The sequence below is a fragment of the Nicotiana tomentosiformis genome, chromosome 12 (genome assembly GCF_000390325.3).
Source record: "Nicotiana tomentosiformis chromosome 12, ASM39032v3, whole genome shotgun sequence".
Classification (NCBI taxonomy): Eukaryota; Viridiplantae; Streptophyta; class Magnoliopsida; order Solanales; family Solanaceae; genus Nicotiana; species Nicotiana tomentosiformis.
Window position 1 is genome coordinate 20171669 of NC_090823.1, and position 19169 is coordinate 20190837.

Consider the following 19169-nt stretch of genomic DNA (forward strand, 5'->3'; position numbering starts at 1 on the left):
GAAGTCATTGAATGGTTGTTGCTGTTTTAAATTATTATAAGGGGGATCGGGTTGCACGCCGCAACAGGTGAAATAAGGGAGGCGGTGAAATAAGAAAGGATATTTATATTGTGATATTGCTATTATATGGTTGGATAGGGTTGCACGCCGCAACAGGTGAGATAAGGGTGGACTGTTATAAGGAAATAAGGGTGAATTATGATACTGATATTATATGGTGGGATCGGGTTGCGCGCCACAACATATTTTTTTTATTGGCATGATATTGATATTGTACGGTGGGATCGGGTTGCACACCGCAACAGGTGAAATAAGGGTGAATTGATATGGTGGAATAAGGGTGAATTATGATATTGATATTATATGGTGGGATCGGGTTGCACGCCGCAACATACTTTGTGTTTTGTATTCCCTATTTTGTTGCATTGGTTTCGGTTCTTTCGTACGAGATTCTGAGGATTTGTATTCCCGATTCTTTACTATTTTCCAAGGATTGAGTTATTGTCGTTGACTTACCGCCTTGCCGTCATTTTTCGAGTTCTTTTTCTTAATACTATTATTATGGTAAATCGATTTTCTAGGTGAATTTATTACGTTGAGTCATTGCCTCCTGTCCTGCTGAGTTGTTAGTAATATAGTAACTTTAGATAAATAAAAGAATTAATATCATGCTGCCTTGTATGACTTTTAAGTTAAAACCCGTCGTTTATTTCGATACTTACCATGTCTACTAGTTGTCATATTTTACTTCAATTGATTTCTCAACTTAATCTCCTTTGTTAATTACTTAAAAAGGAATTGTTATTATATTATAATTTAATAAATTCTATATTTAATTCAGTTGCTTATCCGGTGTTGTATTTATTGAAAGAGGTTATTTTCATTAACCAGATGATTTCCAAAATAAACTCATTTTCTCATTGATTTCCTACTTAGTTCAGAAGTTGTAGTTTACTTTTCGCTATATATACATAAAGTCTTTTGAACATCCTAATTAGCATTTATCATGAATAATATGTACTAAGTAGCACGCGAATTTTACCGTACAAGGTGAGATGGAAAGATGTGGGCACAAGGTGCCGTATGTGTTAAAGGTTTGAAAGATGAGATCTGTGGTATGAAATTACGAGAATTGGGATTATTGGAGTCGTGCATTAGGAACGATTTGATTGGTTGAGTTGACATCATTTTCTCTACTTGAGTACATTTACCCTTATCTGTATCCCAAATATATTGTTGTCTAATTACCTGGTTATTTCTCTTTGCCAGTCGTGTTTCCCTTATCGTTATTACTGTTTGTAATCTGAGTTCTGTTGCTATTGACATTTCTTTAATATTTCTTTTTTGTTAGCTTTATGTTATATCCTGCACATGTTTAGATGTTTAGTGAGTGTCTTGACCTGTCCTCGTCACTACTCTACCGAGGTTAGGCTTGATACTTACTGGATACCACTGTGGTGTACTCATGCTATGCTTCTATATATTTTTGTGCAGAGTCAGGTACTTCGGATCAAGTAAGTTTTGACAATCATACTTGGTGTGGCTGGAGACTTCAAGGTACACCTGCCGGGCGTTCACAGGCTCCGAAGTCACCCTCCAATGTATTTATTTCCATTGTTTCTTCTATTCCGGAACAATGATTTATCCATTATGTAAAATTTCTCCTAGAAAGGCTTATGACTTGTACTACCGATTTTGAAAAATTATAAATTTTATAGAGGATTCCATTTCTAAAGTTGTCAGATGTTATTTATTATTGTATTCGATAAATGTTAGGCTTACCTAGTCCCTAATACTAGGTGCCATCACGATACCCAACAGAGGGGAAATTGGGTCGTGACAAGTTGTTGTTCTCTATTCAGGATGGGCCAACAACTAGAATACTAGGAAATTGCAGGTAGTTGTGTAGCACAAATGCCTAGGAGTCCCTTGTAAAATCCAATGATCTATGTTTCAATTGCCCTGTCAGTCTGTACCACATCTCCACTAGTAGTGATTAGCCTGTTAATGTGATTCTGGGAAATCCTATTCTTGAGATAACATGGAAAAAGATGAGTTGGTGTCTCCTAGACTCAACCATTGAACTCTAGATTGTTGTCTCAGAATACTTTCCTTTATTAGGATCAATTTCTCTAAGTTAAGTTTAAACTCTTTCGCTATAGCATATAAAGTGGGATCAATGTAGCCGGTTCATAGCTTCTCTTGAATATCACATGGATCTTTCCTGATATTTTACATCTTCTGCTCGACCTTACATAACCTATGTTCATTTAAAGCTTTCATCCCTTCCTTTATTAGTTTGAGTTTGTGCCAGACGTGTTACGTATACTCCCCTTGCACAGTACGATTCCACACAGTAAAGACAGTATTAAGAAATTCCATATGAACGGTCAAGTGATTCAAGAACCTGAAGGGTCTTGTCACCTTTCTTGGGTTCCTACTGAATGTAATGTAAAACATGGAATAGTCAGAAAAATAATGATCTTTAGCTTCAACTAGAAGCTGGGCCATAGAGACATTCAAGAAGGATTGACCAGGGCTCTATCAATCCTGCTGTGAATGTGTGAATTAGTCCAGGTATAGAATCTTCCCATTGTTTTCATCACTGTCAGACCAATTGACCCCGAGAACTCCTCAAAGTCTTTCACCGCTATATCGTGTATTGCACTTTCTCCCATTCTATCATCAAGTTGAAGTATTGCATTGAAATCTCCCATAATGAGCCACAGGCTCTGAATATTGGACTCTATTCCTATCAGATCCTGCCAAAGGTGTTTCCTATCAGCAATTGTGTGAAGGCCATATATTGCAGTGAATAAAACTAAATAAATCAGTATGCACTTCTAATAGCACAGTAAATGAACTAAGAGCTTGTACAAAATATTGTAACATCAACCAGCCTGTGATCCCATAAAAGCTAGATCCTTCCTCGCCCATTAATATCATAGTTATCATGCCAACTCTAGGTAGGAAAACCATTCTTTATTTATAATCCTTAAGGCATTTTGTTCAATGACTCTATGTTCCGTAATAAGTAAAACTACTATTTTCTCTTTATTTACTATCTTCTTCATCTCCTTGTTCTTAAAAAACTAATTGAAAACCCTAACATTCTATGTAGCAATAATCTTTGGTGATTGTTGTAGGGGTCATGAGGCTTTCCTTCTTGGCTAGAGGTGCATCTTGTGTCCACCGTTCTTAGGGCTGCTTGCAACACCTGTTGAAATGAGATTCCTCTTATAGGGGTGAAACCATTCTCAACATCCACAAGATATTGACTACTTTCATAGAATACCCGAGGCCTTGCAACTGCTTTCCCTTTTACTTTTGTCCACCCATCTTTTCTATTTTCAGGATCACCCTCCACCTCCTCTGGTGGCACCTCAGGTATTGGTGGTGTTGGGGCATCCTTACTTTACCAAATTTTCTTAGTATTCCTTGACTCAACTTTGGCTTTCTTAGGTTGGGGCGTTGCTTGCTCGGCTTGACAGATATGTCCAAGTTGGCATCATACTCGGCATTACAGGGGCCACCATTCATATATGACCTCATGGTCATATGGCTTGCCAAATGAATTCAACAACTTGACAGTTTTAGGTAATGGGACAATAATGTCCATTTCAATAAGTACTCGAGCATACAAAATCCTCTCTTTGCGAGAGGTGCATTCATCAGCACATAGAGGGGTGCCTAATACACTAGCTAGCCTACTAAGAGAGCTAGGACTCCAGCAACTCAGGGGTAAGTTAGGAAACGTTACCCAAAGGGGAATTGTTTTTAGTATCTCCTCACTAAAATTAAAATTGGCACTCCAGGGCTTAACAATCATTGGTTTACTATTTAGCACATAAGATCCGAACATCAAGACATTATCTCTATCACTAAAACTATAGAATTGTATCACAAAATAACCATCGTTATGGTAGTATATGTAAGGTTTATGCTGAAACGTCCACTAGCTCCTTAGGAATCTGGTGATTGCCCCAATAGTTGGAGAATCCCCAACCACATAGAGGATCACTGCGTATTCCCAATTTTCAGCTTCCTTTTCGACCTCAACTTCATCAAATAGAACCATTTTAACACGTCTTTTTCTCTTCCGTAGGCGGTGGTGGCTGCTTTGCAAGCTCAGATTTCTGTGGACTAGCAACCAATTTTGGCGGAGAATTGAGTTTTCCAGCGGGTGGGGCTGTTTGCACCTTAGTCACTCCGCTTTGATTCACCACGTTAGGGTTTCCCTTTTTTTCTTTATTTAAATCCTACCTTGTATTATTATTAAACAAGATTACATAGGATGGGGACCACAAACTTTACCTCCGATAATACAAGCAAAAAAGGAATACAAGGATGGGGTGTGAACAAACAGGGGGTTTCCCCTTGAAGCCTAACATTAGGCGGAGTAAGAATCACACCTAGTCGCGCCATTTTCGCCTGAGCTTTGAGTATAACATGCGGAGCAGTAGCAGTGACAATTGAACCGGAGCCAGTGCCGTGTTCTATACTTCTGTGGCCGGCCTTTCGCCATGCCAACATCAGTGGTGTACGTTGGTTGCACCACTAACGTGTGCCTATATAGAGAGATGATATCATGTTATCATGCCTAGAGAAAAATCTTTTGGTACACGAGAGAAAAAAGTCCCTCAACCATTAAGAAATTTAAACTACCCTCGCAGTCATATCTTAATGAAAAAATATGTATAGTGCATTTATATAATATAAGTGGGATTTTAGGAGGAGGGCTATCTAATCTGTTAACGGGCTAATTAGCATCCCTATAAACCCTATTTGCACGTTTTAACTTTTTAACGATGGGAATTCAGTTAAATTCCCTTCCCTCTACTTTCTTCCCATTGAGTTTCAGATAGCAAATGATTATAAGAGAAAAACTGATGTTTTGGTGGGAATTCTTAGAGTTGAATACTAACATCTTTTCGTGTACAAAATAAGGAAGAAACATTTCCTTTGTTTGCAAATCCAACTCATTAAAATTTCTACATCCAGCTTCATCATAAATCTAGTTTGATCCTGAAATTGTAAAAGTACAAAGTTAGTTGTGCAACTATACCATAAAAAGAAATAACACGATTTAAGATATGAATATAATACGATTTATAATTTGTTAGTATTCAATAGAATAGTTGAGTTTCTGGCAAGCTAGTTTGATAATGTATGTGTATGTGGAAAGTGACAGATAAAGTGTTTATACTACGGTTCAACCGAACCCCATAATTTTTATATCGAACATAATATATATATTGAAAAATTACTAAATTTTTTGTAAATAACAAATTCTAAAACCTATAATTTTAGTAGTATAATAAATTTATTGTTAAAAACGTCAAAGGATGAATCCATCGATTTTAAATTTTAGATCCGCCTGTTAGCATAGAAAAAAAAAAGGAGAGAATGATTAATTACTTGGGGAACCAAGAGGAGGTGATTTGACATGAATTAGAAGAACTGTCTGGCCTTTGGCTAAAAGATGATCAATTTTCCATTTCAGAGCAATTTGGCTTCCTCTATCTTTGTCTATTGCCACAGCTATCAATTTATTTGGTGAAGGCATTCTTTCTCCCAAAGGTGTCAGTTTAGCCTATTTGATCCATAGTTGAATTCACTATAAAGAATAAAGAGGAATTTTTGTCATCAAGATATAAAGAATTTGTGGGGAGCTCCACCTTTGGTGGGTATATTTGGTTGCTCTACCCTTGCTTTCGGTAATAGTAAGATTTCACACTTGTACATGTCCCTTTCAATATCACGAAAAGCATCCCTATTAATTAGGTAAACGTAGGTTAACACTAGAATTGTTATGCCAATTTGGTTGTTCGAAAGACTGTCTCTTTACCTCTTGCATCCTCGTCTCTTTGAATGCCCAAAATCATTCTTCTAGATCTGCATTAGTCCTATTTAAGGTGCAAAACCTCTTTAATAAAGACTTCTTTTTTCTTTCCCTCTCATTTCTCATTTTGTTGAAAAACCTATTACGAGTAAGCGGAGAGGAAAGATCTCCAGAAATTCTTGTCTCATTCCATTCCAGTGGCTCAACCAAGTAACCAATGGCGAAAACTTAAATATTCATGGTTTCCTAGTAAAATCCTATTTTGATCCGCCCGAAAAGGACCTACAGTGATCTTGAATAAAGATTTTACAATAATAAATAGAATTCCCATAAAAATAGCACTAGATATATGTATCGAGCACATGTGATTTCGTATTCGATCAAAATCTTGGCTAATTGATCGAAGTGGGTAGCTCTAGATTCATCTCAAAGGAAGGTGCCTTAATAACTTTCAATAAATGTCTCTTTTTCCAAACCGCTAGACCAATTTAATAACTGATACAACCGAATTGGTTGAGGAAGAGAAAACCCCATCGACCAAGCACTTCCATATCATTCCCAAAAGCGGAGATTGAAGAACTGACAGGTTGTGAGGACACGTCTAAAGAGGAGGCAGACACCATCTTTTTCACATACACCGGAAGAAAATGTTACGATAGCAAGCCCCTCTCCGTCTAGAGAGCCTCCAAGACAAGGAGGCGACGATCAATCATCCACTCTCGTATCCAAAAAACCCTACTATACTGCAGATTTTTCTTATGCTACTTCAGGGAAGTCCTTAAATTTATAGAATTTTAGAGATAACTTTTCGAGAAGGTCTCATACTATTTCACAAACAGATATGTCTGTTCAATTTAGGCCCTTCAAATATTACAAACTAACTTAACATAAATAATCTCCCACCTTGTCATCAGATAACAAAGTAGATTTCGCACCAAAATCAAAGATAGAGACAGCGCGTGGATGTGTATTTCTTTATAGAAAAAAGAAAGATTACAAGGAAAGGGAGATCCATTATACTATAAATTACTTCTAATTTATGAAGACATTCAAAGTTAACTATATATGATATGTAATACAATCCCTCCTTTTATCCCAACCACGAAATGACAAATTTGAAGTCATTATGTGAAGGATTAGGAGTACGAGCAAGAAATATACCAGAATCCTTTATCAACCAAGTGCAATAGATATTATTTTTGAGCAACTTAGGTCTACAAAATGACTTTTTTCGTCTATACCACTCAGTATAAACATCAAAATCATTATGTTTTACACCCCATCGAACTTCACAATGAAAACGAGTTGTGCCCCAAGCATTTTCATGAAATGAGAAATCAAATTTTTCACCGACTTTAAGTACGCGAACTCCAAGATCATCATCTTCAGATTTACAATGAACATAGAGTAAAGGATTATTTTTAGGAAGGCCACTAATAAAAGTTTCTTTAATTGTTGGATTGATATTGATAGCATTTGTAATATGCACAGTGTTGATGAAGGATAAAATAAGTAATGAAAGTTGCACTTTGGTGTAAGGGTTATAATAATAATAAGCCATTTTGAGAGACTTTAATTTGTTTTTTATGAGAGTGAAAATGAAGTTTGGTTTCCTCACTTTATAAGATATGATATAGAGATTTGACATTAATTGAAGTATTGAGTTTGGATTTATCCAGTCATAAAGAAAGAGTAATCCAATGCTACACTAACAAGTTAAGATTACGTTAATCTGATTTTGTTATTAAAGAAGGGTACTTTCTGACTTTTTGGATTACATTAATCTGCTTTAAGAGTGGCACGTCAGACAAATTTGGCTAATATTTTTAATATGTGTATGCGCAATAATTTTATTTCTTTCGAGATAGAAATGTGGTCCACCTTCTTCTATTACTACATCTAGGATACTAATAGGAATTCAACCATTAATTATGACAAGAAAAAGTTTGATTCAAAGAGAGAAAAGGAAGGCAATAATTAGATCAAAAATATCATTCGATTTGTCAATCCTCAAAAAAGAAATAAGCAAGGTTTCGTTATTGAGTGACAAATGAAAAATTTATAGAAAGTTACAATCTCCTTCACGTAATAGTGCACCTACACACCTTTATCGATATAGTTTTTTGACCAAAACGTCGAGGGCTAATTATCAACTTTAGACCATCTGAATATATATTTCGTGACATGGTTCATGCATATTTATTGCCAGGCAACATGAGCAATTCTTTAAGCATTTCCACTTCATTTCTATTTCTATCGTCATTGACCATAGAAGTCTTTTTACCATTCTGTATAAATGAGTTATTCTATTTGTACAGATAGGGTAAAAGGACGTATTGGGTAATTTCTGACTTGAAATTTGTATGGGGTAAAATTGGTTAATAATAAATGGTCAAATGATAGCGTGACATGTAGAACCGAATGCAAACAAAAGGCAAGTCCAGAAACGCTTAGTACCAGACACGACACCTGTGATTGACAGCGATGAAATCCCGAAGGTAGTATAGTCAACGGGAGCAGATCGAGTATTTGCCATCAGATGGCATTCAGTGAGAGAATATTCTATCATATTAAATGAACGACCATTGCAATGAATATTTGCATTCATGGTTTGTCGTTCCATATTCATCAATGCCTCCTTTATTATCATTTAAGTGGGGCTTAATCCTAGAATTTTATTTCCCTATGTATAGCTATAAATAGCAGGCTCTGCAGCCATTGTAAGGCACGAAATTCTTAGCAAAACATATGCTGCATTACATTTTCGCTCTCAATTAAACAACTTTATTTGTTTTTTTCATTGATTTCAATTCTGTCCTCGGAGACATTGCGCTCAGAGCCAGACTTGTCATCTTCTTCAATTTCAGTTGCTATGTCTTATTTTTAATCTTATTTCTCTATCATTTTTGGAGCAAATCAGTGCGGTTGTCTATAAGCCACGTAATAAATTTAATTGTACTGTTTTACAGCTAAATAGTTTGGCGCCCACTGTGTGGCTTAGACAGTTGCGTAATTGCTTTGATCCTTGCATTTATTACTAACTTGTTTGATTTTTTCCTTAGAAAGAAATAGAAAATGGAAGCTAATGATATCAACATCATACACAATGTTGAGGGACACGAAGATTTGCCTCAACATGAAGACTCAATCAACAACATCCGTAACAAAAGGGACGAAGCAACCCCGGTTTGTGAAGGGCAGTACCCCCGACATGCAGTATTTTAAAAGGCATCGGCGTAAGGCGAGGTATTTTACATATGCCTCAGCGAGGCGTAAGCCCCAGAGGTATTTAGTTTTTAATATTTTATAAAATAATATAATTACAGTAAATATTTATAAATAGGTAAAATTACATAAAAATTAAAGAAAACTATAAATATGTGATGTGTGTGTGTGTGTGTGTGTGTGTATATATATATATATATATATATATATATATATATATATATATATATATATATGTGTGTGTGTGTGTGTGTGTGTGTGTGTGTGGTCTTGTGGGCGCAGAGGCGCTCCATCCCCACAAAAAACTAGTCAAAATAATCTATTATACGCTACTTAGAAGCATAAGTAACTTGAGTAGAAAAGAATAAAGTTTTCTACATGGAGGAACAAAAGGGATGATTAACTTGCAATTTGAAATTTGAACTTGCTGCTATGAAGGAGAATGTAGTTCTCTTTGTATTTGTAAAAAAAATTAAATATTCGTTGCTTTTAGGAGATATTAGCAGACTAGCAGACAAGATAAAGAATTTGGAAAGACCATGAATTCGGGCTTCAATCAATAAAAAAGGTTTTGACATTTAAATTTAATATATTTACGTTCCTTTTTAAAACTTTTGAGTAATTACCGAGCTGACTTTTGAGAATTTGGATATTATATGAAGGACTTATTCAACAAATTTTGTTTTAATTTGAAAAAGTCTCTGGGGCTTACGCCTCCCTAAAAAACACGCCTCATACGCCTGGGTATACGCCTCGAACACCCGGGCGTACGCCTCGAATTGCTAGGCATACTCCTCTTGAGACTTTCGCCCCACACTATCGCCTCAGGGTATTTCTGGTGCGCCTCGCCCCAAGGCTTACCCCAAAAATGCCTTTTAAAACACTGTTGGCATGTACGGGAGCCAACTCCCGATGACGCGGAGGAGGAACATATCATGCAAACGGTGAAAATCCTAAGATAGCAGTAGAAAGCCATCATGGGCCCCCTCTCAAGGTAGGATCAGGTCATGACGGAGTTGAAGCAAGCATTGTCAGACGCACATCACAACTTATACCACAGTTATGGACGGGAACGATTGGCCAAACATGAGATCGAATCAGTCCTATTGAAGAAGTTTGGTGAAACCCTCGCAATGGGGCCTCTGACATGGTATTCACTCTTACCCAAGCATTCAATTGAGTCTTTTGAAATGATTGTAGATTCATTCATTAAGGCCCATGCCGGGGCAAGAAAGGTCCAAGCCAGGAAGGCGGGGCATATTCAGGATTGTGCAAGGCGAGTCTGAATTGATGTGCGAATGCTGCTATCGGTTGTACCAGATGAGTGGGCAGCAGAGGCGTTCACAAAGGATTTGAATCCACGAAGCTCTGACGCTTCCGAAAGTAGAAGGAAATCCTGCTCGAATTCCAAGAAACCACATGGGCGGATGTTCATAATCGTTACGAGTAAACAATAAGAATAGAAGATGATCATCTTGGGTTCCCGACATCGACTAAAGGACGGGACCAAGACAAGAACCAAGACAAGTTCAAAAATGACTTCGATGAGGATCGGCGGTCTTTTAAAGGTCATTTCTTACCGTATGAAATAACCGAGGGATGCAACAACAAAGGGTTTCGGTTATCGGACAGGTTCGTTCCCGATAGAAGAATTGACTATGGCCGGAACAGTAGGTCGCTACAAGTAAAAGAGGTATCGGCGGCCCGAAATTCCACATATCCCAGGTTATCAGATTACAACTTCAACGTCATCATAGTGGAGTTGGTATCGTCAATGAGGAATATCAAAGAAGCTTGATTCCCGAAGCCAATTAGATTATATCCCAGCTAGAGGGATCCCAACTTACGGTGCAAATATCATGGGACTCACGGCCATAAAACTGTGGACTGCCAGCATTTACGTGAAGGGGAGGAGACACTATTAAAGAATGGCCATCTAAGGGCGTTTTTAAGTGACCGAGACAAAAATAACTATGGCCGAAGCTGGGATAATGCAAAGTCTTCGAAGGCGGTAGAAAATTCACCCAGTTGACTATCAATATGATTTTCGGAGGGAATGAAATCAACGGTGTAACCTTCTCAGCGGCCAAGAAGACAAAGGTATTAGCGACTCACAACAAGAGACTCCGGTAAGTTGCCGGAGATGATATCACCTTCACGGAGGAAGACACTGATGGGCTTCTCCTCCCACATAACGACGCTCTGGTAATTAATGTCTTAGATTTCAAAATTAAGCATGTTTTGGTTGACCCAGGAAGCTCAGCCAATATCATACAATGGAGAGTGATGAAACAAGCAAAGTTGACCGGAAGCATCATTCTGGCGACAAGGCTCCCAGCTGGGTTCAACTTGATAAGTGTGACAACCCCAGGAGAGATCCTACTGCCCACAAACGCTAAAGGGGTAACCAAGACCACCTTATTAGAAGTGGTAGACGGTGACATAGGCTACAACATGATCATCCTAAGGCCATAGATACACGAGATGAAGGTTGTTCCAATAGCTATTAAAATTCCCAACCTCAGAAGGAATCAAGCAGATAAGAGGATATCTACCAATAGCATGGGAGATGAACGTAGTGTCGATCTACAACAACAAGAAGAAGGAGCCCAGTAAATAGAAATTACACGAACCGATGCCTCGTCCCTTGCCAAATGAAGATGATAAAAGTGAGGTGTCGTCAGAACCCCACCAAGTGCCGAGATACTTTCAGGTACCAAAGGAAACGGATGCAACCAAGTCCACTGCAGAAGAACTCAAGCAAGTGGATTTATTCGAAGAATTCTTGTAGAGGAAGTTTCACTTGGGAACATGATTCAATCCCAAACTCAGGTTAGAATTTATAAATTTTCTTAAAGTTAACGTAGATTGCTTTGCATGGTCTCACTCGGATATGACATGTATCCCATTGGAAGTGGTCATGCATAAGCTAAGCCTGGACCCAAGCTACCCGCGGGTAAGGTAGAAGAAGACCCCGATTTCCGAGGTTAGGAATAGGTTTATTAAATAAGATGTAACCCGATTACTCAGTATCGGTTCCATACGGGAGGTAAAGTATCCAGAATGGTTAGCCAACGTAGTTGTCGTACCAAAAGTGAATAACAAGTTTAGAATGTGCGAAGACTATAAAGATCTAAATAAGGCATACCCCAAAGACTCGTTCCCATTTCCAAACATTGATTAGATAATTGATGCTACGGCCCGGCACGAGTTAATGAGTTTCCTTGATGCTTACTCAGGGTCAATCAAATCAAGATGAACCCAGAAGATCAAGAAAAAATGTGCTTCATAACAAACTTTGGCACATATTGTTATAATATGATGTCATTTGGGCTTAAGAATGCCGAAGCCACTTATCAGAGGCTCGTTAACAAAATTTTCGAGAATCAAATAGGCAAGACGATGGAGGTGTACATTGATGACATGTTAGTCAAGTCTTTGAATACATGTGATCATTTAAAACACCTCCAAGAAACCTTCAATATCTTGAGGAAACATAATATGAAACTCAACCCGGAAAAATATGCATTCGGGGTTGGCTCCGAAAAATTCTTGGGGTTTCTGGTCTCACAAAGAGGGATCGAGGTAAATCCCGACAAAATCAAAGCTATCAAGGACATTCCGAATCAATTAACAAATGTAAAGGAGGTACAAAGATTAACCGGAAGGTTAGGAGCCTTAAGCAGGTTCATCTCAAGATCTTCTAAGAAGTGCCATCATTTCTTCTCACTTCTCAAAAAGAAGAATGATTTTGAATGGAGTGCGGAATGCCAATGTCACGCCCCAAAACCGAGAAGCGCGACCGGTGCTCAACCGAGTGAACCCGACTGAGCAAGCCTCTTAGATTTCATTCTACCCAAACTCATCCATGAATAGAGGTAATACATATTATCATTAATTAGACGAAAATGTATTCATGTCTACAATACCAATTCATTTCCAATTGTTTCATCATTTTTAAAGTCTCAAATAGACAAGTAATACATTCACAACATAACATAGTTTGTCTTTCCCCAGCACCAATACACAACCCACACTATGTCTACGGAGCCTCTATAGATAAAGAAGAGTACAATGATAATGCCGGCAACAAGGCCCCGGCTATACCTCAAACAGGATACACAAGTACAAAAGATTCATGACCCCGGAATAAAGTGGGGCTCACCAAGTCAGCTGGGAAAAAGGTGCACTGCTATCACTGATCAATATCTCCGGTTGTGGAACCACCTGCATCCATTGAAAGATGCAGCGCCCCTGGCAAAAGGGACGTTAGTACCGTCGAATAATACTAGTATGTATAACTAAACACCCTCTCAATAGAATGGCAATTAATACAAACAAGATTATCATAATATCAATGAAAGCTTTAATCAACATCAAACCTCAATTTAGGATCAAGACAGTGTTCAAATTAATTTTCATATCTCACATTGGGAGATTTTTAGTATCGATATACCATTGTCCGCAATACCAGTGTTCACAATACCAATGCCACCGTACTTTTAGCACGGAGTCCGATCACGACCCTATCAGCTAGGCTATCTCATTAGAGAATCAACCACAATTACCATAAATACCAATACCACCGTAAATTTAATACGAGGTCCGATCACGACTCGATCGGCTAGACCATCTCATTAGAGACATCAACCACAATTACTCTCAATATTAATTTCCAGCACAATCACCACCATGTGTGCGGTATGGTGTCCGATCACGACCCGATCGGCTAGGTCGTCTTATTTGAGACATCAACCTTTTTATATCAATCATCGCATTTTATAATACTTTCACATATTTTCATTTCATTGGCACTAGTGGCCATAATTATAAGATCATTCTTGGCACGTTGGCCATATTCAGTATTTCATGCTCACATTATCAATTTTAAATATCATCCTCATCATCAACAACAAACACAATTCAAATCAAAGTGTGTAGTATACATGTGAGTAATTTAGAGTCTAATGCACATAGGGATATTTCACAAAATTTGGCATAATAGCCTTCATTTAAACTTGACTTAAAGTCGAAACATTATTAATGCACAGTCCATATTTTAACACATCCTCAATTGGTAACATAACATGAATAAAGCATTTGGGATGCTTGTTGAAGATATTTCTTTCAACCCAATCTTACTCCGATTAGCCAGTTTCATAATGAATCACTCGAGACTTACATAATTTACATGAATATCGTGGGATTCAATTCTAAGAGAAGAGTTTAGCCAACATAACTCACTTGAGCTTCCTTATACTCTAAATATTCCGAAATTCTTAGCAACTTCAATCTATTTTAGAAATATAACAAATTGAACCAAAATTAGGAAGATGATCATGGTTCTAGCTCATTTGAGCATTTTATCAAATACTATATGTGCATTAAGGTTTCAAGGTCCTTTCATGGAGGATTCCATCATCCCATAATCCAACCTTTACCATTTTTAGCTCAATAATCTTTCTACACCCTTTGATAACACATGCATGTAAAATAACCAACCCTCTTACCCAGAAATTATCTTGCTTATTATCCATTTCTACACAAAATTTAAAATTGAGGGTTAGGGTGTAGAATCTTACCTCTAGGATGAAGACCTAGTGAGTTTCCCTTCTCAATCTTCCAAAACTTGGGCAAGAATTGAAGAACAATTATTGGAGAACACCTTCTCACTCTATGACACCCTCTCTCACTCTAAAATATCAGATAATAGCTCAAAAATGACCCAAAGAGTGTATTTAATGAGATAGGGTCGGGTTTTAAAAACCCAAAAATAGAGCTCCGAAACAGGTTTTGCGGTCGCGTATGCGACCGCATAATGGTTATGCGAACCGCATATCAGTTGCATAATTGATTACAATATAGCCAAAAGAACTGCATGTGTATGCGGTCACTATGCGGTCCGCATAATTGTTATGTGGTCGCATAATGCACCGCATAACAGTTATACGGTCGCATAGTCGACCGCATAGCTACTTCCAGAATAGCCCTCACCTGCTCACTTCTGCGGCCATTATGCGGTCCTCAGAGTGATTATGCCGTCGCATAATGGACCGCATAAAAGCACTTTTTCGGCAAATTTTTTTTTTTACTTTCCTGTGCATTGTTCAACCCATTGTTCAAATACGTAAGCCTAGTCCGGCACCATGAAACATTATTTTCTTTGCAAATATTACCAGGCCTTACACTTAAGTACTTCGAAATTTTTCGGGGTGTTACATTCTCCCCCGCTTAGGATCATTCGTCCTCGAATGACTAAAATTTCCAAAACTTTTGCCAGAGTTTCCCTTGTAACTAGGCCTATCCACCTGTCAGAGGGCCCCAGAAACACATCCTAACAGCACATACATAATCCAACGATGTAACATAATACAAAATAACACCAACTGTGGTCTCACAAGCAATGTATTTCCAGAAAGGAACACCCTTAACGCCAATTGTACAAATGATACAAAATTCATAGAAAGCAACTCTTAGAATATTTCTCATAGATCACAACTTTATAAATACATAGCTATTCAAACAAATAAGGATACTTTTTCTTCATTTCTTCCTCAGCTTCCCAAGTAGCCTCTTCAACCTGTTGGTTTCGCCACAACACTTTCACGGAGGCAATTTCTTTATTTCTCAATTTTCGGACTTGCCGATCAATAATAGAAACCGGAATCTCTTCGTAAGTCAATTTCTCATTTAACTCAATGGTCTCAACCGGAACAATGAGTGTCAGATCTCCAGCTACTTTCTTCAACATAGACACATGAAACATTGGGTGTACTAATGACATCTCAGGTGGTAGCTCAACCTTGTACGCCACCTCACCGATCCTCATTTACCAAATCGCATTACCCCTTTCAAGGGGGAAACTTTCAAGAATACCCAATCATCTTCTTTGAACTCCAAATCCCTACGACGAACATCCGAATAGGATTCCTGATGACTCTGAGAACTCTTCAACCTCTCCTTAATGATTTTAACTTTTTCCATGGCCTGATGTACGAGGTCTGGCCCTATCAACTCTGCTTCCCCAATTTCGAATCACCCAATGGGAAATCTACATCTCCTACCATATAAAGCCTCGAATGGTGCCATCTGGATGCTAGCATGATAGCTATTGCTATATGCAAATTCTATGAGTGGTAAATGATCATCCCAGCTACCTTTGAAGTCTTGAACACAAGCACGCAACATATCCTCAAGCGTCTGAATAGTTCGCTCTGCCTGCCCGTCAGTCTGCGAGTGAAAGGTTGTACTAAGATTCACCTGAGTACCCAAACCTTGCTGAAATTTCTTCCAAAAATTAGCAGTGAATTGTGCCCCCCGATCAGAAATGATGGAAACTGGGGTGCCATGCAACCTAACTATTTCTTTGATATACAACTGAGCATACTGCTCCGCTGTGTCGGTAGACTTAACCGGAAAAAATTGTGATGACTTCGTGAGTCGATCCACAATCACCCAAATTGAGTCAAACTTGCGCGAAGTGCGCGGTAATCCTATCACAAAGTCCTTATTAATCATTTCCCACTTCCACATTGGAATTTCTATATTTTGTGTCAACCCACCAGGCCTTTGGTGTTCGGCCTTCACTTGCTGACAATTCGGACATCTTGCCATAAAGTCTGCCACATTCCACTTCATATCATTCCACCAATAGACTTCCTTAAGATCATGATACATTTTTGTAGAACCTGGATGCACGGAATACCTAGAAGTGTGAGCTTCATTCAAAATTCTTTCACGGAGACCATCCACATTTGGAACACAGAGTCGCCCTTGGTACCTTAGTGTACCATCATCCATGCCAAGAGAAAAGGCCATGGTCTTATGTTTATGAATCCCCCCTTTCAAGTGCACCAACAATGGATCGTTGTAATGCTTCTCTTTGACTTTCACAACAAGCGATGATACAACCCTATTTTGCACAATTACCCCTCCTTCACTAGAGTCCGCAAGACGAACTCCCAGACTAGCCAATCGGTGAACTTCCTTGGCTAATGGCCTCTGATATGCCTCCAAGTGTGCTAAGCTACCCATAGATTTCCGGGTAAGAGCATCCGCCACAACATTGGCTTCCCCGGATGATATAGAATATTGATATCATAATCATTACATAACTCATGACATCTTCTCTACCTTAGATTCAATTTATTCTATTTGCAAATATATTGAAGGATCCTTTGGTCCGTGAATATGTCCACCTGGACCCCATACAATTAATGATGCCAAACCTTTAATGTATAAATCACAGCCGCAAGTCCTAAGTCATGTGTTAGATTATTTTTCTCATGATTCTTGAGTTGCCTAGAGGTATAAATGATCATCTTGCCATATTTCATCATTAGTGGAACATCTATATTAGATTTCTCTTTCATATGACTCTAGAAATTGAGTTCTACAAAAATTTCCTTGATACAGTTACGATCTTATTAGTACTTGCAACTTATTTTTCCAAATTTTTTTTTCCAACAAAAGACATTACTAGACCAGTTTTCTTATGGGACCATCTGTTTCAAATGAATAACATCTACTAGTTTGTGCACACACCCTGATAACATCAACCTGCATGGCATTGCCTCAATATGTGAAGTAACATCGTGCTCAGACCTTTCTTAGCCATCCTCTTTCCTTATTATAAGTCTTATAGGATTTTAAGAAACCACTATACTTCCCTGGTGAACATTCTCATGATTCCTCTTTACTGCTAAACATTTTCCAAAACACATATCGATACCCTTCATATATATTTAACCCGAACAGGGCCTTTTCTGAAACTTGAGATCCTCCTAAATTCTTCAACGACGACTTCTTGTTTTCCTTATAAGTGTAGGACTTAGTCCACCTGATTCCATCCTCGATGAGTAAATCACCTTATTTCCCGTATTGTAGTTACCAATAGTGTTTCCTGGTATTGCAGCCTAAGAACTATCATGTTAAACATGTTTAGTTCGTAACAAGTGCTCATCCTCTCTTAATCTGTTTCAAACATTTCCCCTTTGGTCTAAACAATATGTTGATACTATATTTCTTTTGTGACTAGAGCTTTTACTCCCATCCCATTTTGCCCTTAATTCATAGTTGACAACCTTATTGTGCCACACTTGTTTGCCTCCCATGAACTTGTAGTATCATTGTGGCTGGTTTGTTGAGTTTATCACACCATCACTTCATCACTAGTAGTCTCACTTTCCAATGTAATATTTAGACATGAAATCCCTCTATATATTTTAGTTGATATTCGGCGTCACTCAAGTCGGCTGCATTACAGTTGATCCTTTATATCTTTTATTAACACTTGTGCTCTAGGCGAGTCCACCATTCTGATATGAACTATTTTGTGATAACCATGACCATCTCAATTTATAGATTTTCTTCCAATTTTACTCGCCTCCTTCTCCCTAGTTATTGAATATCTATGCGCCCTTCCATACGTTACGTGGTCTTTTCCCTTAGTTGGGAATTCATCCTGCTCGCCTCTCGACATTTGTTGGGATATCTGTGGGAAAGTGCATTCACTGTGTATCACTTAACACTTCCTTGCTTGTAAGATTCTTAAGAGACTCTCCATCAAGTACCGATGCACTCTTGGGTTATTACAACATCACATTTATCTCTCCCACTCGTTCTGTCTTTCTTAAAGCCTTGGAACTTTAGCTAAATCGCAAATCCGTGATTAACTCATTCTATGAACTCGCAATCCTTTCTCATTTGATTTATAGTACTTCCCTGGGTTCCATTGTCCCTGTCTAACAAGTATAAAACCCTTTTACAAACATTACTCTTAGTTTCTAGTATCATTGACCATGTCATGTACAGTGTTACATACGAAGAATTTACATTGCTTAACCTTCCACATTCTTGGTGTACTAGTGGTTTATCATTTGCATATCCTTTCAGAGAATCGTGTTATCCCTTACCACTTTTCTAGACTACACATGTCTTCAACAAAATATCCAAACATGATAGCTACATGGCCCTACTCGTTTTATTGTATTTAAGTAGCCTTACCATGGCCCTTCCTCTCCCACTTGGGGTGAATGTAACATTTTGACATAAGTCTTGAATTTAGCAATTTGAGGGACATATATTTCACATCTCTAGTCCT

General features: G+C 38.1%; 1 long non-coding RNA gene across 1 annotated transcript; it reads right to left on the reverse strand.

Moving 5' to 3' along the window:
• Nucleotides 1-2347: 2347 nt before the first annotated feature.
• On the reverse strand, nt 2348-5661 carry LOC104108935 (uncharacterized). The gene is made up of 3 exons (XR_689122.4): nt 5419-5661; nt 4926-5025; nt 2348-2762 (listed from the first exon to the last, which is right to left on the reverse strand). It is a non-coding gene; the product is annotated as an uncharacterized lncRNA (long non-coding RNA).
• Nucleotides 5662-19169: the final 13508 nt, after the last annotated feature.